The 24,032-nt window shown below is 49.7% G+C and overlaps 2 long non-coding RNA genes across 2 annotated transcripts; one reads left to right on the top strand and one right to left on the bottom strand.

The window, feature by feature from the left end:
• Positions 1-8,692: 8,692 nt before the first annotated feature.
• LOC125147114 (uncharacterized) lies at positions 8,693-10,987 on the bottom strand. The gene is made up of 2 exons (XR_007145015.1): positions 9,873-10,987; positions 8,693-9,113 (listed from the first exon to the last, which is right to left on the bottom strand). It is a non-coding gene; the product is annotated as an uncharacterized LOC125147114 (long non-coding RNA).
• On the top strand, positions 10,621-18,233 carry LOC125147113 (uncharacterized). The gene is made up of 4 exons (XR_007145014.1): positions 10,621-10,767; positions 13,105-13,359; positions 14,220-15,294; positions 17,437-18,233. It is a non-coding gene; the product is annotated as an uncharacterized LOC125147113 (long non-coding RNA).
• The last annotated feature ends 5,799 nt before the right edge of the window (positions 18,234-24,032 follow it).

Below are 24,032 nucleotides of genomic sequence, written 5' to 3'. Positions count from 1 at the left end.
GAGTGGAAATTAACATCAAGCCCTTGTGGGGAAATTGAAAACTTAATCATTCCCTTCTCCCTCATTTTTATCTGCTCTTGGGTGCACACATTTGTAATTCGGCTTTGAAACTGTCATAGGATCTTAGGGTTTTTTTCTGTGCAATTTTGTGCAGGTAATCCTAAAGAGGATTCTTCATATTATTGTGTACGATCAAAATTGAACGTAGCTTGTAAAAAATGAATTGTTAATAACTGACAAAGCCTTGTGTTCTTTGAAAATACTTGTTGTCAAATGAAAAGAGACTTTAGAATGTCAGTACGTTTCATTTTGTTTGTTCCCCACCCCCTTCGTCCGTGTATTCTTCCCATGCATTTCAGATTGCTTTAATCCACAGATTAATTTTAAGGTATTTTTTGGAGTTATGTTCATAATGTCATGCTGTATAGAAAGATTATTTTTGCATGCTTTAATACATTTTTCTCTTTCATTCTCCTTTCTTTGATGTCAGGGCTGTATAAATCCAGTTGAATATGACTCTCATTTGTGAGGCTTAACACAGACCCCATTATAAGGCTGAACCAAACCTCCTTCTGTTTTTCAATGATTATCTTTTTCTGTCAAAATGAACCAAGCCCTCTAGTCTCAGGATTTGTAAAAAAAAATAAAATAAATAAATAAGTAAGGGGGACAAAAAAAAGAAGAAGAAGAAATCAAAGCTTAGAGGGTGAGCTCAGATCATATCTTTGCACCCACACTTCTGTGAAGTGCTTTCCACAGGCTGGTTACGTTGGATCTTGAAGATGGAGTATGTATTCCTCAGTGCTAATTCCATCAGGTTTCTTCTGAGGTTGGATATTGCAACAATTCCTTACCGCATGGTCTTTACCCTCTGAGCCCTGGTACTTCTATGTCCATGAGTTTTGCCCGGCATAGTGACATTGGGCCGTTTTAAATAATTTAGACTCTGATTTATATTGGAATAAATAGGTTCGCAACTGGACCGTTAACACTTCTGTTTCCGTGAAAGTGCTCTGTAAAGACCGAGGATGTTATTAACTAGCGACTCCCCTGACGCGTGGTCCCTCTTCCTCCTCGTGATCTCTGACCTTTCTCTCATTTTTTACGAGTAAACGTTTGCTTTGTGTCTGAGAGCTCACAAGGTAGCAGCAGAAGTGCTGATCGTGTGCTTGGGAGGGTCCGGATTTATTGGGCTCAAATGACAATCCATGCATATTAATTAAGCTCCTGCTATGTGCAAAGCTTTGTTCTAGACTCTGTGTATAAAGATAACCGCGGTACCCTTAAATATCTATCCCTGAGGTATAATTTACTACTACTTTTCTTGGGGTTAGTTAAGCATTGTACATCAAAGCCTTAAAAAAGGGGCATATCCTTTAATTAGGTAACCCTATCTCTAAAACTATAATGTAGGTAAGTGACCGAAGACGTGGGTAAATATTTAGTCAAAAATCAGAGTTGTTTAGAATAATGAAAGTTGGGAACCAGCCTAAAGGTTCAATAGTAAAGGATTGCTAAATTAAGGCTCCTAGTATGGTCACGCCATGGAATATTATACAGCCATTTAGAGTGAGATTGTAGGCATGCCTGGGTGGCTCAGTTGGTTAAGCGTCCAACTCTTGGTTTCAGCTCAGGTCGTGATCCGGCGGTTCGTGGGTTCAGGCCCCGCGTCAGGCTCTGCACTAGGCTGTGCACTAGCCTTGGGATTCTCTCTCTCTCCCTCTCTCTCTCTGTCCCTCCCCCGCTCACACACACACTCTCTCTCAAAATAAATAAATAAACTGAAAAAAAAAAAAAGAGAAGGAGATTGTAGATTAGTGACAGGGAAGGAATCAATTATATGTTGCCACAGAAGGAAAGGAAAGGCTATTGTCGGGATGTAGTGGACGATTCCATTTTTGTAAATGGGAACGTGATGGAGTCCCACTCTTTGGGAAAAGGACAGAGGGAAGTTGAGCAAGTATAAAGAGTCCTTGAGCGGTAGGATCATAAGTGAATTTTTATTCTCTTCTCTCTGCTTTGCTTACTCGCATTTTCTAACTTTCCTCCAGAGACTAGGTGTTGCTTTCGAAATCTGAACATTCTACGTAAGTTATTTGAGATGAACAATGAATTAGAAAGTCTGTCCGTGGGCCGTGCAGGACAGCAGGCTGCCCAGAGGGACACACTGTGGTGGACATTCAGTGTGCAAGGAGCCACTCCAGGTGCCCTGTCTGTGCTTTGCTGTGACCCTCTTGTCCTCCCTTATCTGACCCTTTCTGCCCCGCCCGTGGCTTTCTGTCCTGGCTTCAGAGAGCCGTGTCCTCCTTCTTCCTCGGTGCACAACGGCCAGCTGGACGCTGGCTTGGCCAAATCTGAGTCTGTTTTCCCTTCCGCAACAAGAAGTCTAGCACCTTGGTGGGTGACTCTGGCCTCCCGGACCCGGTCTGCTAGGCAGGGTCCAAGATAAAAGACAGTCCCTGAACCTTAGGAACGCTGAGCCCACAGGGGACAGAGACAAGATCGGCTCTGGGATACAAGATCCTGGCTCTGTAGTACCTACCGGAGACAATGAATATGGGCCTGGCCTCACGACTCGCTGCGGTCGACGGACAGGACATGACGGTAATTCGTGGACATGACGCGATCACACCCTTGAACTGTGCCCGGGCATTGGGCCTGTCTTCTTATGCTATGAGAAGTCGTGCCCCAAGTAGACGCCACGCTTCAACTTGGGCTCCAGCGGGGGAGACGCACAGAGTAGACTGCCCGCATCAAGTAGCCACTGGCCCAAGGAACATGAAGGACATATCAAGGGGATCGGAATCCAACCTGCAGCCTGGACAAGGTGGTGCCTGGAGCCCGGGGTTCAGCCCAACCCAGCTAGGCTGCAACTGACCCACTGACCTTGAGCATGAGAATAAAGGATTATGATTTTAAGCCACGGAGTTTTGTTACGCTGCATTGTAGAAATAGCTGACTTACACGGTCTCTTCTCCTCTTCCTTTCTCCTTCCCTTCCAAAACCATCTGGGCAGCGACCATGTGCCAGGAACCGCGCCCGGGGCTGGAGATCTTATACAGTCCACGTGTGATCTTCACACATGCGCCGTGTGAGACATTCACCACTGTCCTCTCCGTTCTCCAGATGTGGACATCCGCTCATCAGCGGGAGGTCACAGAGCCAGCCAATGGCAGAGCTGGAGGTGAAACCCAGGCACGCTCGTTCTGGAATCCCTGCTCACACCTGTTCTACCTCCGGCCTCCAGGGTCACACTGAGTCCGCAACTCCCTCACGTGGGGGACCGACTCCCAGCCTGTGGATTGGCTGTGACGGTGGAGGGGGAACATGCGTAAAGTGGGCTGTCAAGGAGCGGCTCCCTCCCCTGCCCTCCAACTCTCCCCGAGTTCTCAGAGGCGTTTTATCTGCACCGATATGACCACGGAGGGCAGAGGTTGGCAAAATACCTTCCGTGGGCCAAATCTCCTGCCCCCTATCTTCATGTGGTCCACAAGCTATAAGCGAGTCTTAACATTTTCAAGTGGTTGGGACGCAATCCAAAGAAGAAGAATGTGTTTTGACATGTGAAAATGACATGAAACCCAACTTTTCTTTGTTTCTAAATAGCCTGTGTTCTTCAGATCCGCGTTAAGTTTGAAGAAAAACTGCCCAGGAAGCACAGAATTACCACCACTCCAGGTTCTCCCATGACTATCACCTTGCGCTAGTGGGGTACATTTGTTACAACAGATGAGCCAATATAGACACATTATCATTAACTAAAGTTAATCACGAGGGTTCACTCGTTGGTGTAGGTTCCAGGGGGTTGGGCAAATTAACGGCATGTATCCACCGTTACAGTATCACACAGAGTAGTTTCACTGCCTTACAAATCCTTTGCATGTGGACATAGCCTTCACTTATTCGTCCCTCTCTCCTTCCCCCCAAATCCCTGGCATCCGCAGACCTTTTTACTGTCTCCATAGTCTTGCCTTTCCTAGAACGTCATGTAGCTGGAATTGTGTAGCATGTAACCCTTTCAGACCGCCTTCTTTCACTTAGTAACAGACATGTAACTTTCCTCCACTCTTTCCATGGCTTGTGAGCTCGCTTCTCTTTAGAGCTGAACGAGATTCTATTGTCTGGATGTCCCACGGCTGATTTATCTGTTCACCTACTGAAGGACATCGTGGTTGTTTCCAAATTTTGGCGATTATGAAGAAGGCTGCTATCAACATCCGCGCGCAGGTTTTATGTGGACATAAATTTTCAACTCATGGGGCAAACACCAAGGAACACAACTGCTGGACTGGATGATAAAAGTATGATTAGTTTCGTCGGAGACCGCCAAAACGTCTTCCAAAGTGGCTGTACCATTTTGCAACCCCACGAGCCAAGAATGGGAATCCCTGTGGCTCCCTGTCCTCACCAGCATTCGGTGTTGTCAGCGGTTTGGATGTTAGCCATTCTAACAGGTATGCAGTGGTATCTTCTTGTTGTTTTAATTTGCAATTCCCCAACGGCTTAGGATGTTGACTATTTTTCTGCATGCTTGCCCGCTCTCTGTACATCTTCTTTGGTGAGGTGTTTGCACGGATCTTATTCTCATTTTTTAACAGGGCTGTCTGTTTTTCTTACCGTTGAGTTTTGAGAGTTCTTTATATATTTTTTGGGTACCAGTTCCTTCATCGGACGTATTTTGCAAATATTTTCTCCCAGCCCGTGGCTCTCCTTTCCATTCTTTTAACAATGAAATTCACATTTGAATGTCCATAAATAAAATTTTAGTGAAACACAGGCATGCCCATTGGCTCACCCATTGTCTGTGGCTAATTTCACACTATATCAACACAGTTGCGACAGAGCCCAAGAGCCCGCAAAGCCGAAGATATTTACCAATGGTCCCTTTCCAGAGAAGTTTACCGACCTCTGATTTAGGGCATCATCGCCATTTCCTCCTTACTGGGCCTGTCATTTTCCCCGAAAAGCAATTTTCATGGGCAACGATCACGATCAAATAGTCCTTTCTGGGGTCGCTGGGTTGAAGTGTGTCAAATTCTGGCCCAAGTGGCCACTTGGCTTTTGGTGCGTCACTCTTTCACGGCCTGGTTTTGACTCCAGCCGGCCTCGATCAAGGTCCCCCTGACCCGAGAGAGCGCTGCTGGAGCAGCCTGAACTCTCCTGCCTTTGGGGTTGCGTATCTGCATCTCCCACAGCGCCCAGCAGCCCGGGCTTCCCCGTGTGGGGAGTCGATCGCCCCCTGAAGGTGAATCTGTGTTACTGCAGAGACATCACCCCTGCAGGCAGGAATGCTTGCTTGCCAGCCTGTCTTCTCCAGGGGGTTCCCACGTTGTCCGCCTCCCCGCCCACCCCACGGGCTCACTTTGTGTTGAATTCCCGCCCCCTAAACTTTTGAGGATGACACTCTGAAGATTTCTTTCATCCCAGTTTCTCCTCCCAACAGCAGTAATCAATTCCAGCACAGGGGTGTCAGATAATTAAAACCAGCTCCTTGCTTTTGCATTTTCCAGTTTTCACATAGCTGCCAGCCTGATTCCCACCCCCCCTCCTCTATATTTCTTGCCTTTGATTTTTTTTTCGTGTCTTTAACATTTGGTCTTTTTTTTTTTTTCCTTTTCCAATAAGTGAAAAAAATGTAAATCTAGAAAAATGTAGGCAGATGTATGCTCTTTTTCCTGCTAAGTTTTCTCTCTTTAACTATAATAGTGTGACAAGTAAAGAGAAACAGAGAGACTTACACATTCTGTCTGGTCTTTCCTCTGCTGCCAGTTATTTCTGACTGCTTGGCATCTGACGTAAATCAATTTTCTTCCCGAACATGCATCTTCTGCCTCCCGCAGAGCCTTTGCCGGGGGCTCAGGCAGGCCATAGCCTAGCTGGTTCCTGGCTGCTCATAAAAATAATTTATCATAATTTATTGAGCACTTACTATGCGCCAGCACTTTGCTAAGGGCCCTTATATTTCGAGGCACTGAAAAGAACACAAGCTAGGTGACTCTCTGCCCGTGCTTTCTCTTACCGTAGGTAGAACAGGTGGGTAATAAGCCTAGACTCTGACATCAGATGGCCTGAGTTCGAGTCCTGGCTTTGCCACCCATCAGCTGTGTGATCTTGGGCTTTATTTATTTATTTATTTATTTATTTATGAGAGACAGGGAGTGCGAGCATGTGCGTGAGTGGGGCCGAGGGGCAGAGGGAGTGGGAGAGAGAATCTTAAGCAGGCCTGACGCCCAGCACAGAGCCCGACGTGGCCCTTGTTCTCGCAACCCTGAGATCATGACCTGAGTTGAAATTGAGGGTCGATGCTTAACCAACTGACCCGCCCGGGCGCCCCCTCCCCCACCTCAGCTTTTTGAACCTCGGTTTCCCCCTGTATAAAATGAGGATTTTTTTTAATGTTTATTTATTTTTGAGGGGGGGGGTCCAGGAGCAGAGAGAGAGGGAGACACAGAATGGGAAGCAGGCTCCAGGCTCTGAGCTGTCAGCACAGAGCCCAACCCGGGGCTCGAACCCGCGAACTGTGAGATCGTGACCTGAGCTGAAGTCAGACGCTCAACCGACTGACTTTTAGGAGCCACCTGGCGCTCCTAAAATGAGGATTCTTAATAGTGTTTATCTCATTGGGTTGTTCTGAGAATTACGCTGTTTTAAGATTGGTGCAGCTTTGAACTGATGCGTGGTGAGCGCGTGGTGAGGGCAGGAAGTGGCTGCAGTGGCCAAGCCCGGGGAAATCAGGCTGGTGTTGAGTGCTACTCTCTGCTCCCTGCTCAACCCGCTGGGCAATGGGGCGAGCTAGTGAGACAGAGGAGGTCTGCCTTGTACAGCCAACACACACACACACACACACACACACACACACACACACAGCTCTTCTGTAAGAAGTACATTGGGTTAGTTCCTAAGTGTTGCCTTTTCTGTAAAACTTCCAGTCATCCCAGGGGCTCTCCAGGGTTTAGGTCTCGTATGCGGGCCTCATCCTCGGTCCCCCTGCCTCTGCATCCCAGCCCCATGCAATCAGCCCCACAGACTCCCTCCGGAATTCCTCCAGAATCCATCCACATCTTGCCAATCTTCATCTGAGTCCAGGCCAGGACTCGGGTTCTTGCAGCCACTTTCTCCCTGCTCCCCCGACCTCCCTCAGTCTCTTGCAACTGACTATTTTCCTATAGCAATTAGAACGGTCTTCTTAACATGCAAATCACTTTTCTACTTAGACCCTCCAAGGTTTAAGGGAAAACCGCACAGCTTCCACAAGGCCCAAGGATCTGGCCCAGCGGCCTGTTCAGTCTTCCCACCATTCCAGAGACCCACTGGCCTTCTTTCTTATCCTTAACCACGGCCAAGTTCATCCCTTGGCCTCAGGGCTTTTGCACATGCTGTCCCTCCATTCAGGGGCCTCGACTCGACCCTCTCTCCTGGAGGGATTCCTCTTGGCTTTCAGGTCCCAGTGCAAGTGCCTGCGTGGTACCACTCTGTCCCCACTGCCCAGCCACCCTGTCTCATCACCGCTTTTTGCTTTCTGCAGAGCATGGTCACTGCTGGGAATAAACACGCAATTGACCTATGCATGTGTCTGCTGCTCATCTCCCTCAGCTAGAACGCAAGCTGTCTGTCCACTCTGCCTTCCCATCCCCTCCCCGCCCCACCCCCCAAAGTCCTGACCCCAGTGAGTGTTCCGCAAATATTTGGTGAAGAAACTCTTGAATACGTTTAGGAAAAAAAAAACAGGTCTTTTTCATGGAAAGAAAACATTGTTCTCAAAGATCCATCAAGTTAAGAGTCTGGAGAACTCAGAACAGAGGTTTTATATGATACACTGTAGGGTGGGAAAGAATGTTCCATGGTCAAAGAGCTATGCTCTTGCTCAAAAGAAGATAAAAGTTCAAGCTGAGGAGGTGGGAGGGAGAGTTGTGGATGACACCAGAGGACCCGCAGCGAGGCCTGGTGGCGGAGGGCTGGAGACCCTAGAGCATAGAGAACGTGCAACCCCTTCCTGGGGTCTCTGCGCCCGGCAAAGTGCCTCAATGGCAAAGACACCTCCCTTCCCGAACGCCTGCTCTGGAGTGGCAAGAAAGAGCTTTCTGGGATCCCAGTGGGGGTGGGGACACAAATCAGGCTGGTTGGGGAACCTGGAGAGGCCTGGCAATAGGAGGAGGGGATACAGAGTGATGTCTGGGGACCTAAGGAAGCAGAGTGGGGCAGGTGTCACAGCAGGGAGTGCAGAATTACGTGGCAGGGGTTAGTACACAGACCAGGCACCTTACACCAGCCTTGCACGCCCCATCGGACGGAACCGGAAGAGGAGGAGAAATGATTGGCCCCCGGCCATGGATGCTGGGAGAGCATGTCAGAGGGGAGAGGAGAAGAAGCCTTAGCTGACTGAGCTTGAGAAAACGTGACCTTGACGGTTCATCTCAGGCTGGCAAGATTCAGTTTCACCCCCAGGACAGAGGGGTTTGGAGAGTTCAGTTCCGTTGGAGAGAAGTCGTTGGCCCCTCACACATGCGCTTCTGAGCCAGAGCAGACAGGTCATTTTCTCCACATGACATTCAAGTAACACAGAATGTTCACTAACGTGTGGTGAGAATTTGCCAGGGGCCCGGCACCGATCTAACATTTTGCTTGGGATTTAGGTCCAGGTCCTTCGTTGCAGGCAACAGAATCCACATTAGCAAACTCACACCGAAAGGCATCTATTCAAGTTTATTTATTGGGTTCCTTACGGACTTTTGGACATGACCAAAGAACCAAGCTTGAATGCTACTCAGACCCAGGACAGTACTGGACCACCCTCGGGTCAACAGAGCCCCCAAATGCTCCAGCCCACTGTGTTTACAGAGAGCCCTCTGTTGCTCACAGCTGCAAATTGCCACCCATGGGGTTTGAGACTGAATGTGCAAAAATCCTGTATTTCCCCGGAAGACCCAAGACCAGATACATTGTCTCTGTGCTTTTCAAAAAGGCCACTCTCCCAGCCTGCGGCCACCTTCTTCCACAGCTCATTTCCACCTCTGAGTCCCGAGTGAACACAATGGATTCGTGGGTCCCCGATGCAGAGGAGTCTAGGGAACTGGGTTTGCAGCTTTCCAGATGCCACAGTACAGGCAGGAAGCCTGGAAAGGAATCGGGAGAGGTGCTGAGTCGGCTGTGCGTGCGATAACATTTCCATTTTCCAGATGAAGAAACTGAGTCTTCTGAGTGAGTCTTTTGATTTTTTTTTTTTCAACGTTTTATTCATTTTTTTTGGGACAGAGAGAGACAGAGCATGAACGGGGGAGGGGCAGAGAGAGAGGGAGACACAGAATCGGAAACAGGCTCCAGGCTCTGAGCCATCAGCCCAGAGCCCGACGCGGGGCTCGAACTCACGGACCGCGAGATCGTGACCTGGCTGAAGTCGGACGCTTAACCGACTGCGCCACCCAGGCGCCCCCTGAGTGAGTCTTTTGATTCTCCTTGAGTCTTGATGGTCAGGAAGGAGCCCCACTCCTCCTGGTTTAGAAGAACTTGAATTGTTTCACTGTTTTCCCTTAGCACATAAAAGCCCCCAGGTGCAGCATGTTCAAAAGCATCCTCCCTCAGAAAACCCACCCTCAAATCAAGAAGAGGTCATAGCTCAAGGACATTGCTCCTTCTGGGGACCACTGTCATATCCCATCTCTCCTGAGTTTTCTCTCTGAGCCACCACCTGCCTTCTCCTGCCGGCTCCTCTCTTGGGACCTCTGGCCCAATTTTGATTTGCTGCCCGAGTTCTTTCAATTTCCCTTCCATTTCTTTGATGTTTCCCTTTGTGTCTGTAACTGCAACTCCTTATCTAACAACAAGGAGGCTATGGTTTCAGATTGAAGTCCTTATGAAATTGCCTCTCGACTCACCTTCAAAATTGTTCCCATTTGATACTTGAAGCTCTGCTTCCTCTCCCCCTGGCTCTGTAGAACAGTAGCCGCATTGCAGGATGCATTTCTACAAAACAGTTCAGGCGTTCGCCCCTTCTCTCCGAGGCTGGGCGGGACTTCAGTCTAACCGTCCTGGGGAGCGCTCCCTCTGTTTGGGTTCAGCTGTGAGCTGGCTGGACGGTGACGGTGCCCTGGGAAATTCTCCTGCCGCCAGCCTACTCCTCGACCCTTCTCCTACCTGGAGGCACAGGTGGGGCCTCAGGGAAGGACTTTCACCAGGAAACATCATTCATAGCAATGCCCCAAACCAACCAAGCAAAACTTAAAGGAGGAAGGGAAGGTCAAACAATCCTAAATGCAGGAAGTCACTCACAAACACACCCTGCGTTCCTGGAGTGGATTCAAGTCAACAAAGAGCGCTCAGATTTGAGTTCTAAAAAGGATCCTGCGTCTACCCAGAGGTGCAAGGCGTCTTTGTGACTCGGGCTGACACCGTGCCCTTTGCCCTCTTTCTTCTGTGCGACCAGGGCGCTGGCTTCGTGTAAATGGCCCTTGTCCCCACTTCTCGAGAAAAGTGAGTCCTTTGCAGCCCCATTGGGCTACCGCAGTTTGGCCCCTCCCAGTGAGGGACCCAGGGTTTGTCATGTGACCTAGGTCTGGCCAATGGGATAAGGGAAGCTGCCATAGGGGGCTTTTTTTGGTTTTTTTCCTGGCCAAAAAAGCCGCAGCAAGCCTTTTCTCCATGTTCTTTACTGTATTCAATGTAGATTGTAACTCATTGAACTGAAGCTGCCATCTGGTGACCAGGAGGAAAAGGCCAAGAGAACTTCAGTGATGGAGACCGAGAGTCCTGTCCTTTTGAGTTTCTTCTTATGTGAGATCATTAAATATCTTTACTGGTTATGACGGGAGTGGGAAATTTTTTTTTCTGTAAATGGCCAGCCAGTAAATACTTTCAGCTTTTCAAGTCAACGACTCAACCTTGCCGTTGTAGTGGGAAAGCAGATATAAGCAATATGTAAACGAGGGAGTGTGACTGGCTTTCAACAGAACTTGATGAAACTGAACTTTGAATGTCATATAGTTTTCAAATGTCCTGAAATATTTCCTTTTTGGGTTTTTTAAAACTGTTTAAACTGTAAAGATATTCTCAGGTCATGGGCTGCACCAAAGCAGGTGGCAAGCCGGATTTAATCCCTGGGTTGAGGCATTAATCAGTGGGTTTTCAGTTACTGGAAGCTGAATGCCTTCTAGAGGATTCTAGCATCCGACTTTCCATTTCACAGGTAACAAAGCTGAGGTCGAGAGTGGGGATGCCCAGCTAGTCTGTGTCAAGGCTAATAAATCTAGATCCAAAAATTCTTGGCAAGTCCAGGATGGTCCCCAAGATACAACACTGCTTCCTGTGCATTTAAACACCGTTTATGGCTGGCTTTTTTCTGGGCTGTGACATTTTCCTTTATGTATGTAATTGCATTTCATTCACACAAAATAAATCAAGGGCCAAGCGGGCACTTCTACTGAGGACCTACCACATGCCAGGCACTTTACGTTATTTAATCGTAGAAGTGTGGGGTAGAGATAATTAAGCCTAAGAGAGCCAATCACGCCCTGGTTCACCCAAGAGCAGATGGGGGCTCCAGTGCGACCCCGCCCTCCCTGCCATATCTCGCTTCCTCTCAGGCTCCGGGGCTGAGCACTGCGTGTACCCTAATGCAGAAACGGTGGCCCCTTTTCTTTGCCCAAGAGAGCCCTAGCGGAGCATTCAAAGATTCTTTTCCCCCTCTTTGTGAAATTTCATTCTGAGAGTGGGATGTTTTTCCCAGTTCTGGGTGGAACTAGAAAACCGACGGGGGAGGGGCCGGTGGGGGGGCGGGGGGAGGGAAGGAGGAAATGATGCGGTTACACTCATCATCTTGGCCACTAGAGGGCAGCAACAGGCCATGTTTCTGAAGCAGCTCATTGCCTTTTCTCCCTCGTTCCACGGAGTTCATTCCCAAGTTTATGGGAAACTTGAGGAAGAATATCTTTCAGTCTTTTATTCCAACATCCTTATTTTTCTGATGGAAAAAATCAAACTCATAGGGGCCTGCTTCTTTTACGCGCATCAGACATCGGTAACGTTAAACCAGCAAATAATTGAATATTCATTGCCACAACTGTTATAACGCCACAATTCCTGCGTGGGCGGCGGAGGTGCAACAGGGGTGGAAAAGCGGGGTGCCTGCCTGCCCGGAGGAGCACATGGACAGTAAGAGGTGACTGAACCACCTACATTGTCAGCGACTGTGGGGGAGGGGCGTAGAGAGGAAGGGTCAGGAACCAGCGCTGTGTAGAAGTGACATTTCCCCCAATCTGCGGATGAAAAGCAGCCAGGCTTTGAAGGAACCAAGGGACAAGAATTCTGGGAATAAGGACCCACAAGAGAAGAGGGTTGCACTTGTGCTAGCCGGGCGGTGTGGCTGAGTGGAGCTGGAGAAGGAAGGAGAGGCAAGGGTTCAGTGCTATGGTAATGACCGTGTACTGAACATTCACTAGGTGCCAGGCACTGTGTTGGCTGCCTTGTCTCACTGCATAACCACCACAAGTCCATGGCTTACATACTATTATTATTCCTATTTTTATAGCCTCAGAGAGGGGCGCCTGGGTGGCTCAGTCGGCTAATCCGCCGACTTCGGCTCAGGTCATGATCTCGCGGTCCGTGAGTTCGAGCCCCGTATCGGGCTCTGTGCTGACCGCTCAGAGCCTGGAGCCTGCTTCAGATTCTGTGTCTCCCTCTCTCTGCCCCTCCCCTGTTCATGCTTTGTCTCTCTCTGTCTCAAAAAATAAATAAACGTTAAAAAAATATATATGTAGCCTCAGAGAGGTTAAGCCACTTGGCCAAGGCCACACAGACCAGCAGGAGCCTTGCTGGGATCTGCGCCAAGGTCTGTTCAACTCCAGCACCCAAGTTCATCCTCACTATCCCAAACAAAGACAGAACAAAGACTAGAACCCCGAGATCTCGTCCCCCGGCCGGGACCATCCCCACAGTGTTTCCCCCTTGCATCTCAGGAAAGCCTCCCCTTACTGTCAACCCTGGGCAGGGAGGCAGGGGTGAAGGCAGACCTTAAACAATAGAAAGGAAAAAGCTTTTCTAGAAAGAGATTATTAAAGGTCCAGAAGAGAATTCTCAAAACTCACACCAGCAATCGTTCCCTTTCAAAAACAGTGCTTGCAAGAACACACAGCTCTCGGAACGCAGAAACAGACTCCTGAGAACCAACAGAAGGATGCCTCGTGTCCATGAACGCTGCCTCGAAGCCTAGAAAGTCAGCCAGCCTTTGACCCTGAGCCCACAAATGTATAAAATTGTGGGCGCTGGCGTGACCCACCCCAATTACAGATCTGCCTTGCAGCGTTCCCGTCTGACTTTTGATGAATGAAGAAAGCCCTGGAACTGCCCGGCGTGTCTTTGATGGCTCAGGTCTGTGGTGTTGTCAATGGGGAGAGGGCTTCGAGAGAAGGGACGCTGCAGAACAGAGCTGGGTCTCCTTCCCCAGCCTGGCTCCCGGCCTCCTTCCTGTCCCCCGGCCCTTGCTACACCACACGGGGAGCCAGTCTGTCTCTTCTGCCCCGGCTCCACCTGTCGAAACTCTTCCAGCCTTCAAAGCACAGCCCCCTTGTCCCAAAGCTGCCGCCAACACTTTCTCCAGGGCTCGCGGTGTCTCCTGCCCTCTGCCCATCCTCTTTTATGATTGGCACAACAGAGCTTAATTCTTGTTCTGCGGGACAGAAACACAGCCCTTGGAGTTAGAAAACCAAGGCCTGGGGCGCCTGGGTGGCTCAGCTGGGTTAAGCGTCTGGCTCTTGATTTCGACTCCGGTCATGATCTCATGAACCGTTGAGATCCATCCCTGCACCCGGCTCTGCACTGGCCGCACGGAGCCTGTTTGGGATTCTCTCCCTCCCTGTCTCTGCCCCTCCCCGCGCTCACATGCGGGTGCGTGCGCGCCCTCTCAAAATAAATAAATAAATATTTAAATAAAAGAAAACCAAGGCTTGAGTCCCAGCCTCACTTGGGCAGGCTGCATGGCCTTGGCCATGTCACCACACCCCCAGAGCTGCTCTCAGCCAGGCTGGGGGCTAGCTCAGAGGAGCAATGCCTCCGTATCAATGCCTGCGTCGGGAGAATGGGCATCACACAGCCATGGCTCCAGCCAGCTGCGAACAGGAAGCAGAGTAACGCATACAGGAGCTGCTTGTAAATTTGAATGTGCCGTACGCGCTTTGTTCCCCCAATAATTCCCCCATGGTTGTCTCATTTCTCCCTTCTGCAAATTGCAGGTAGAATGCCGATTTATTTCAGGTACATTCCAGCAGAACAGGTGCGGACAGCTGCTAGCAGCTTCGTCTCTGCGTGCGGCCGTTCTGCCCGGCTTTTCATCTTGCCGCTGCCTTTCTCCTGCCTTTGGGACCCTGGACGAGTAGCCTGAGCTCTGTGCCTCAGTTTCCTCATCTATGAAATGGGAGATGGTGACAGTCCCTATTTCCTGGGGCCATTGCAGAACTCATTAGGTACCTGGGGCTGCTGCAACGATTTGCCTTAAACTGGATGGCTTACAACAACAAATTTTTTCACCATTCTGGAGGCCAGAAATCCAAGACCAAAATCGGCAGGGTCGTGCTCCTTTCGAAGGCTCTAGAAGAGAAACCTTCTTCGCCTCTTCCAGCCCCTGGTGGCTGCAGGCGTGCCCTGGCTCGTGGTTGCATCAGTCCCAAGGACTCTCGGCATTGCACGTAGGGCCCACCTGGATAATCCAGCAAGATCTTGAGATCCTTAATTGCATCTGCAAAGTCGTGTTTTCCAAACTCGGTCGTATTCACGGGTTCCAGGGACTGGGGTGTGGACACGTCTTTTGGGGGCCACGGCTTACCCCACTACAGCCCAGAATGGATGTGTGTAAAGTGCTCAGCACGGCACCAGGAGCCCCGTAAGCGCTCAGTTGACAGGGACGATTACTGTTATGCACCCAGAGGTTGTGTCTGGGGTTGAACTGTGGAGACTTGTCCAACACAAGAAAGCAAGCCAGATGCAGAAAGACGGGTCACCCTTTCCCTGCAGGCCTCTAGGGCTGGCGGCCCGACTTGCCACGCTGCATTTTCTAACCTGACCAAACTTGTCTGGGCCTTGGATTCCCCGGATTCTCTCTGTTCTAAACAAGCTTTTTGCAGAAACCACCAACTGTCGCCAAGTCTGTAGTTTTATTCACTAAAATCAGTCTTGAGGTGACCGTGGGCCGGAGGAGAGCAGGTTACGAAAGAGACCACCGGGCAGGAGAAATGGCCAGCAAAGAAGCGACCCACTTGATGGGTCACCATCTTGTTTGGTCTCAGGCCAGAGCCAGCTTGGCCTCATCAGGTAATAATGGACATCGGGTTTAAAGGTCAAGGTAGTTTTAAAAAGAATGGCCTGGGCCTGATGAGGGTGGGAGGCTGAGGGAGGCCAAGAAAGGCCCGTGGAGGTGAGTCTGGGGTCCTGACTCTACTGTGGTAAAGTACAAAGAGAAAGGACGGCTACGCTGCTTCCAAACCTGAAGGGCCACGTGACTGGTCAGAGCCTCAGTGTTCCCAGCTGTCCAATGGGTATCATAGCAGGGAATACCCCATAGGGACGCCTCTGTGGATACACAGGTGTTGCTAACTGGTTCCTGTCGTTACGCCCACTATGACCAGGACAAAAAATAGTGGATGGTGGAGGTGCTTTGGGGTGACTGGTTCATTCTAGGACAGTAGAAAGACCTGGGCTCCGAGCTATGCCTGCCTGTGGTCTGGGATGGAAAAGGAGCAGAAAGGCTGCTTCCATAGCGTGGAAAGCGTAAGGGGAGGCCTCTGTGCTAGCTGGGAGGGCCAGTTCTTGAGCCCATAAAGCACCTTCTTTCCCAGAGCCAGTTTGAGGACTGGAGGTAACACCAAAAGAGTCGTATTTCGTGACTGTCGTGTGACCCTATCTTTTCCCCTAGAGAGCCCCCCCCCCCCCCCCCCAGAGTAACTAGCGGCCAAGGTCGTTGCCAGAGCAGCCATGCGCACAGTGATGTCAATATGGTGTCATCGTCTCCGGGCTGGTGGAGCCAGGCAGTCACCCAATGTTGGAGCACATTTACTCACTATTCCTTAGCCCTTCACAGAACTGAACTACAGAGAGGAACGCTCACACCCCCTTCTCCTTACCACACCAGCTTCTGGGACCCTCTTCCTCCTGAGGCCTACCTTGACAGATGTGGGCTTTATTGCAGAGAAAGCTGCTCACGTGGCTGATGGGAGAATCTTGAGAAGGAAGTACGATTTTAGTAAGCCTTTCTTTGGTGCCGTGGGTTCAGGAGGACTATGGTAGTTCCCTTTCCTGGAAAACGGCGACTTGGCCCCAATGTCATTATTGTCTCTTAAAGTTGAGAAATACAGGTGACCCTCCCAGCCACCCTTTAGATCTGTGGTGGTGAACCTGCAGAACACCAAACACAAAGATAATATCTTGAAGCAATAGGGGAGACAAGACTGTTACACAAGAAAGACAATTAAATTGACATCCAACTTCTCTACAACCTTAATGGAAGTCAGAAGATGATAAGGCAGGGTCTTAAAAGTGCCGAGAGAGACTGTCACCCTAGAGTTTCACAAGCAGTGAAATGATTTGTCAAGTTCAAAGGCAGAAAATCACAAGACAACCCTGGATATTAACAGACCCCCCTGTCAAAAGAATACAGATACTTTCACTTCTTCCTTGCTGATTTGGATGCCTTTATTATGTTTTCTTGCCTAATTGCTCTAGCTAGTATTTTTAGTACATTATTGAATAGCAGTGGTGAGAGCAGGCATCCTTGTCTTATACCTGATCGTCAGGGAAAAACTCCCAGTTTTTCACCATTGAGTATGATGTTAGTTGTGGGCTCTCCATTAGTGCCCTTCTCAGGTTGAGCAATTCCATTCCTAGTTGTTGAGTGTTTTTATTATGAAAGTTGTGTTAGATTTTATTAAACACTTTTGGCATTAATCCAGGTATTTTTTTTCCCCTTCAGTCTGTTAATGGGGTGTATTACATTGCTTTGTGTATGTTGAACCATCCTTGAATTGCTAGGATAAATCTCGTTCGGTCACGGGTGTATATTCCTTTTTTTATGTTTATTTATTTTTGAGAGAGAAAGAGACACAGAGTGCGAGTGGGAGAGAGGCAGAGAGAGGGGGAGACACAGAATCCAAAGCAGGCTCCAGGCTCTGAGCTGTCAACACAGAGCCCGATGCAGGGCCTGAGCTCGCAAACTGAGAGATCATGACCTGAGCCGAAATCAGATGCTTAATCGACTGAGCCACCCCGGTGCCCCGGCTGTATATTCCTTTTAATATGCTATTGGATTTGGCTTGCTATTTCTGCATCTCTACTCATAAGGGGTATTGATCTGTAGTTCCTTGTCTTTTGATGTCTCTGTCTGGCTTTGATGTCAGGATAATATTGGTCTCATGTCCCGAGTTAAAAAGATTTCTTTATCTTCTCTTTTTCACACTGAAGGAAAAATTGCTGAACTATATTAAAGGAGATTTAAATACATGGGAAGAAAATAGATCGGAAGACTTGGTATTACACGATGGCAATGATCCCAAGGGACCTACAGATCCTATAGGATCTCTATCAACATCCCAGCTGCCTTTCTGGCAGAAATGCAAGAACTTATCTGGAAATTCGTACGGAATTGCAAGGGCCCCCAAATAGTCAATTTTGGAAAAGCACAGAGTCAGAGGACGCTTACCTCTTGATTGCAAAACTTACGACAAAGCTACAATAACACAAGCGGTGTGGTACTGCCATTAGGATGGGCATAGAGATCAATGGAATAGAAGTGAGAACTAGAAACAAACTAACCCCATAAGGTAAACTGACTTATGCAAGGAAAATGCCAAGATGATTCAACGGGGGGAAAGAATAATCTCTTCAACAGATGGTGTTAGGACAACTGATACCCATGTGTGAGACAGTGGAGCTGCACTCTCATTTCCCACCACATACAGAAATGGGCTCAAAATAGATCAAACCCAACAGCGACAGCTGACACTGTAAAAACTCTTGGAAGAAAACACAGGAGTAAGTCTTTATGACTTTTGACTTTGCAATGGTTTCTTAGACATGATAGCAAGAGCATAAGCAAAAAAGAGCCCAAGAAAGAGATTAGCTGGACCTTGTCAAAATTGAAACCTTTTGTGCATCAAAGGACGCTGTCAAGGGAGCGCAACTTGTTACAGAATGGGAAACTTGTGACAAATCCCGACAAGAGGGTCTAGCGCCCAAAATATGTTAAGAACGCTTACAACTCAAAAAAAAAAAAAAAAAAAGACAACCCAATTTAAAAATGAGCAAAGGACTTGAATAGGCATTTCACCAAAGAAGATCTGCAAAAGGCCAACGGGCACATGAAAAGATGCAGTCCTTAGTCATTCGGGAAATGCAAATCAAAACTGCCGTGAGATATCACTTTGTACCCACTGGGATGGCTAAAATCAACAAAACAGAAAATAGCAAGCAACGGAGAAGATGTGGAGAGGTTGGAGCCCTCACACCTGGCTGGCTGGACTGCAAAATGGTGTGGCCTGTGGGAAAGAGTTTAGCGGCTCCACAAAAAGTTGAACGCAGAATTACCACATGGTTCGGCGATCCCGCTCCTAGGAATAGACCCAGAAGAGTGGATAGCAGGTGTTCAAACGAAACCTGTGCACAGATTTCATAGCAGGACTTTTCAGATAGCAAAAAGGTAGAAGCAACCCAAATATCCATCAACGGATGAGTGACTAAAAATGGAAGGCATCCAAACAATGGAAAATCACTCATCCATAAAAAGGAATGACTACTGATACATGCTACAACACGAGCCCTGAAGCCGTTATGCTAAATGAAAGAAGCCAAACGCAAAAGGCCATATATATTTGATAATTCCATTCATGTGAAATGGCCAGAGTAGAAAACTCGATAGAGACAGAAAGCAGATGAGTGGATATCAGGCGCTGGGTCAGGAGGGTGGGAGGCATTAGAAGAGACTGTTTCATGGGCATGGAATTTCTTTTTAGGGAAAAGAAGACGTTCTGGAACTAGGTAGTTGTGAAGGCTGCGCAACATTGTGAATGTGCTTAATGCCACCCAACTGTACCCTTTTAAAATGGTGAAAATGATGGGGGCGCCTGGGTGGCTCCGTCAGTTAAGCGTCCGACTTCAGCTCAGGTCATCATCTCGCAGTTCGTGAGTTCAAGCCCCGCATCAGGCTCTGTGCTGACCGCTCAGAGCCCGGAGCCTGCTTCCGATTCTGTGTCTCCCTCTCTCTCTGCCCCCTGCCCTGCTCACACTCTGTCTCTGTCTCTCAAAAAGTGAATAAAAGTTAACAAAAAAAAAAAAAAGGGTTAAAATGATGCATTTTGGTATATTTATTTTACCACCAAAAATGTTTTCCAATAAAGGAATTTTGCTTTATTATATGCATCTATGTTGACATTACTGGCTAGTGTCTTTTAGAGGAAAGATACGACTCTGAAACAAAAGCATACCAGTTTCAAAACTATGGCCAAGTGAATTAAATTTGCAAACTAGGTATTATTAGCAGCGAATTCCAAGAAGTATTGCATACCCTAAGTTTATGACCATCAACCAAATGTTCTTCCTATTTTTCTTACACAAACCTACCCGCCCTTACCGCTCTCCAGTTTGCGAAGGAATCCCTGGGTAAGACAGTCTTGGGGTTGGGTCCACTGGGCTCTCTCACTTTGACAAGCCCATGGGCGCGTGTACATTATTTTTCTCTTTTGTCTCTTTTTCAATGCCTATATTGTGTAAAAATTGAGTATTTTTAAAACAGGACATTTAAAAATAGCCATTTAAATAGAACGCAAAGATAGAGCAGGTGCAAATGAAGAAACCCAGTGCAGACTCCCTCGTGACCTTGGCCGGTTTTTCGAAGCCAAAGCAGACACCGAACAAGAGCCAAAGCTAGGCTCTCAATTTCTCTAAGCCCAAGCTTCTGGGATACTACAAACCTATATACCACCCCGGCACATTTAGAAGACACCATTCTCCTGTGAGAAGAAGATAACCACGTAAGAGAAAGAGAAAGAAAGAGCCCCCCCCCCCTTTTCAGAGATGTAGGAGACCAATAGATTTTCCTCTAAGTAGATGGACACCTTTTCTTGGAAACTTTTGCCCTGGGAAGGAATGGAGGAGAACTTTCTGGTGGAGCAGAAGAAACAACCCTCTAAAGGCAGAGGCCAGGCTGCTCTGGGGAAGGTTGGGAGTAGAGCACAGTGGCTTTGCTGAACACTTGAGGCCACAGAGGGCGAAACCCCCAAACCTGCCAGCCATTACAGGCACCGAATTTCGGTCCCGGTGACAGACACTAATTCCTTCTGGACCTGCAAGGAAGGCCATTCCACTGGCCCTGATCTGGGGTGAAGGAGAGGATGGCAGGAGTGAGAGAAGGGACTGAAGGTGGCCCTGGACTGGACACGGGCCTGGAACGGGGCTGTGATTGGCACAAGGCTCCGGGCAAGGGCTGGGAATGGGCCCTGGGGTGGTGCAGAGGCTGGGGCCAAGGATTCATTAGCCTGAATTGGACTGGGAGGAATCCACGAATAGTCTGGTGGGGGATTGCTACCAGAAACCGTGACGGCAGCCACCGGGGGCCTGCTGCACAGAGAGGAATCCCCAGAGGAATAAGTCCGTATCTGTGGCAAATGGCTCCCCGAGGTCTTGGGACTTGGGGCAGCTTCTTGGGTTTGCTCCAGAAGCACTGAGGGATTCCGTCGTCATCAGCAAGTGACTCTGAGGTAGTCCCAGGGTCCTGTCTGTACTCTGGTCTCAGTGGTTTTGGAAGTGGTCCTGCTCTTTTTTCCTTCTTTTCCCCCGAATGTGAAAACCCACTCTCTTTGTGACTCGTATTTCCAGGAGCTCCTGGACACCAGGGCTGAGCTGCCTGGCCACACCCTGTCCCCAGAGAGAGGCCTCTCATGGACAGAGAGAAAGCAGAACACAGGAAGATCACAAGGGATGTGTCCTTGGCAGATGCCCACACCAGGAGAAGGCCAACAAGGATAGACCTTTGAAAATGTACCTGGGCGGAGGGCGGAGGGCGGAGGGCGGAGGGCGGAGGGCCGGGGGGCCGGGGGGCCGGGGGGCCGGGGGGGCGGGGGGGGGGCGGGTGGCGCCTGGATGGCTCAGTCAGTTAAGTGGCTGACCTCGGCTCAGATCATGATCCTGAGGTCCGTGAGTTCGAGCCCCGACTTCAGCTCAAGTCATGATCTCACGGTTTGTGGGTTTGAGCCCCGTGTCAGGCTCCGTGCTGACAGCTCAGAACCTGGAGCCTGCTTCCGATTCTGTGTCTCCCTCCCTCTTCTGCCCCTTTCCTGCTTGTGCTCTGTCTCTGTCTCTCCCTCAAAAATACACATTAAAAAAAAATCTTTTTTTTTAAAGTAAAATAAAATAAATAAATAAAACATACCTGGGATTTGTTTTACTCGGGTACGTTAAGACACACAGGCACAGAAATGACTGTCACAGGCCCCTAGAAACAGGGGCCGTGGCATACCACGTGGATTGCGTGGGGAGGAACCAGGGCTGGTCAGGAGACAGAAGGTGGGAGGGGGAAGTTGGGCAAGAGCCTTTGCCGCGGTTTTTGCTGGAAGAGGGGGCCGAAGCCAGGTAGCCAAGCTCAACAGGTTTAGGACCGAGTAGTTTGAGTAATTCCAGTGCGCTCCGCGGTGTAGGGGCTGTCCTGAGTGGTCTGGTACCCGGCCCTGGAGTGAGCAGGACAGGAGAACATCGGTGGTTCACCCTGTGACAGCTCCGTGAGGGAGGTATTGGTGGGTAAGGGCTCTTTGTTAGTTCCTTGGTTAGTGTGCATATGAAAGGCGCCCTCCTAGGCAACAGATTCGCTATCTCAAAGACCTGGCTAGCCTGAGAGGGGCCTCTCTCCCCGTCAGTGAGGCCCCAGATGCCAGAGCATCAAGGATACAGAGAATAAGAAAATAGAATTAATAACAGCAGATGTGAGTGGTCCCTGCCGGGGATTTTCCAGCCAGGGAGGCCCGCCGGCAGGAGCTGTCTGGGGCTGTGCTCTTGTGGGCCAGTGTGCGGGCCGGAGGGGGGGCAGGGGGGCAGCCTCGGTGAGCGGGGGTCTGGCGGTGGGGAGTAGAGAGGGTTGGTGGGGGGCAGTGATCGGCAAATGAGGTGATGGTGGATTCAGGTTGGGACACAGGCTCTAGGATCTGAGTGTAGCGTTGGGGGCTGGGGGGAGTCAGGGCTTGGGGGGTGAGGGGTACGGGGCCTGAGCCGGAAGGCCTTCGGAGGAGGAGGCCTTCCACGTGGTAGATGAGCAAGAAAAGTGGCAAAGGGAAGCTGGAAGGGGGGGAAGGGGGAGGCCAGAAGTGAGGAGGCTGGGGCTGAGGAGCTGCGGGTGCCCCCCACCCCGGGTCACCGCAGGAGCAGCCTCATTACAGGCTCCCAAACAGCAGATGGCTCACTGTCGCATGCCTGGCAGCCAAGATCTCGGGCAATCTCGGGGCAGCTGCTGCAGAGAGCTGCGCTCAGCCTGGGCTTGACCTGGTGGCTGCAGGAGACAGCGGCTGTGGCCGGGATCAGAACGGGACAGGAGGGCCTGGCAGGGGTCACATCGCCCCCCCCCCCCACCCCGCCCGGAGCTCTCAGTACACTTTTCACACCTCAGCCTAGAGTTTTCTGTCTCGCCCCCTTCCCTGTGGCTTCCCTCCAGAGACACCCCACCCCCCCACCCCCTCGGGCACTGGGATTCTGTAGGTCAAGCTAGGAAAAGGATCAGGAGAAAGGGAGGGGAGGGGACCCATCGCTCCCTAACAGAAAGCAGGCCGAGTGCCACCCCGGCTTCTTCTGGACAATCTCTGCAGGCGGGAGTCCACGTGGCCCCATGAAGGCAGGAGCAAAGCGGTCTTCCAGGAGGCCCGGGAAGACTCGTCCTTTCGCGTGGGACCGAGAGCCCCAGGAATTAGCATGCAGGCTAAAAAGGTCATTGCCGGTAAGAGTGAGACTGTCGTATACAGTGCTGTGCCATTTCCTAAGTGCTTGCACGGGCGGTATCCCCCGGGGAGCCTCGCAAGCGCCCGGTGCCGCTGTGTCCGCCTTCCTCTATGGCTCACAGCGCCGCCCAGCGGCGAGACCTACTCCCAGCGCCACGGTTCTGTCCGCGGCGAGCCACGGAGGAAAGGGTCGATCTGATTGGAAGAACTCCAGAATCAGGGTCAGGATTCCAGAATTGGCTACCAGTTAACAGGGAATGTTGAGCAAGCCGTCTCCTGCTCGAAGGCTCAGATCTTTCCGCTGTGAAATGGGAGGATTGGATTAGATCAGAGTTTGCTGCACTGGGCTCTGTGGGACGCTATGTCCCAACAAGATGGGGCAATTTAGGGGAAAAGGTCCAGGGTCAGTTGTGGAAATTCTGACAGTGGCCTGTCTTTGCAATTCAAGTGCACATTAGGGTATTAGGAACTCTAAAAAGCCCACAGTAAAGAAACCTCTTTAGTTTCTTTCATCTGGTATCTCCAAGCTATTTTGACCTCAGAACAGTACCCTCCCTATTTTGTGGGAAATCAATTAAGATCTCGAGGAATATAATCTTTGACAGATTACTCTGGGAAGTTATGAATGAGGTGATCGCTAAATGCCTATTAAGCTTTAAACATCATAGTTTTGGAAATCGAGAGTCCAACATGAGGGGATAACATCTCGGTTCAAAAGAACTCGTTTTAAGATCAATGGCCAGTTGAAACCAGGATAAACATCAGTGCAGAGCCCGCCAGCAGGTGGAAGGAGGCGCCCAGCCCAGCTCGGGGAGAGCAAAGCCCAGCCCACACGTCCCAGGTCCTTTCCTGGCTCCCTGCCACACCATGTCCCCTTCTCAGTCAGGAGTCTGGACAAGAGAAGGAGAGAAAGAGCCACCTTTGTTTCTGCCTAGTGTCCCAGAAGGTCACCAGCTTTCATTTTCATAAGAACATTGTTGTAAAAGGCCCTTCCTTATTTAAACGATGATTTTACAGAACTGATCTCAGTTGGGCGTGTTCCTATTTGGGTTTCTTTTTCCTACTGAGAGAATTGTTTTACGCTGA

Source organism: Prionailurus viverrinus, chromosome D1 (assembly GCF_022837055.1).
Source record: "Prionailurus viverrinus isolate Anna chromosome D1, UM_Priviv_1.0, whole genome shotgun sequence".
NCBI lineage: Eukaryota > Metazoa > Chordata > Mammalia > Carnivora > Felidae > Prionailurus > Prionailurus viverrinus.
The sequence above is the reverse complement of the archived record's forward strand: the minus strand, read 5'-3'. Positions and strand labels throughout refer to the sequence as shown.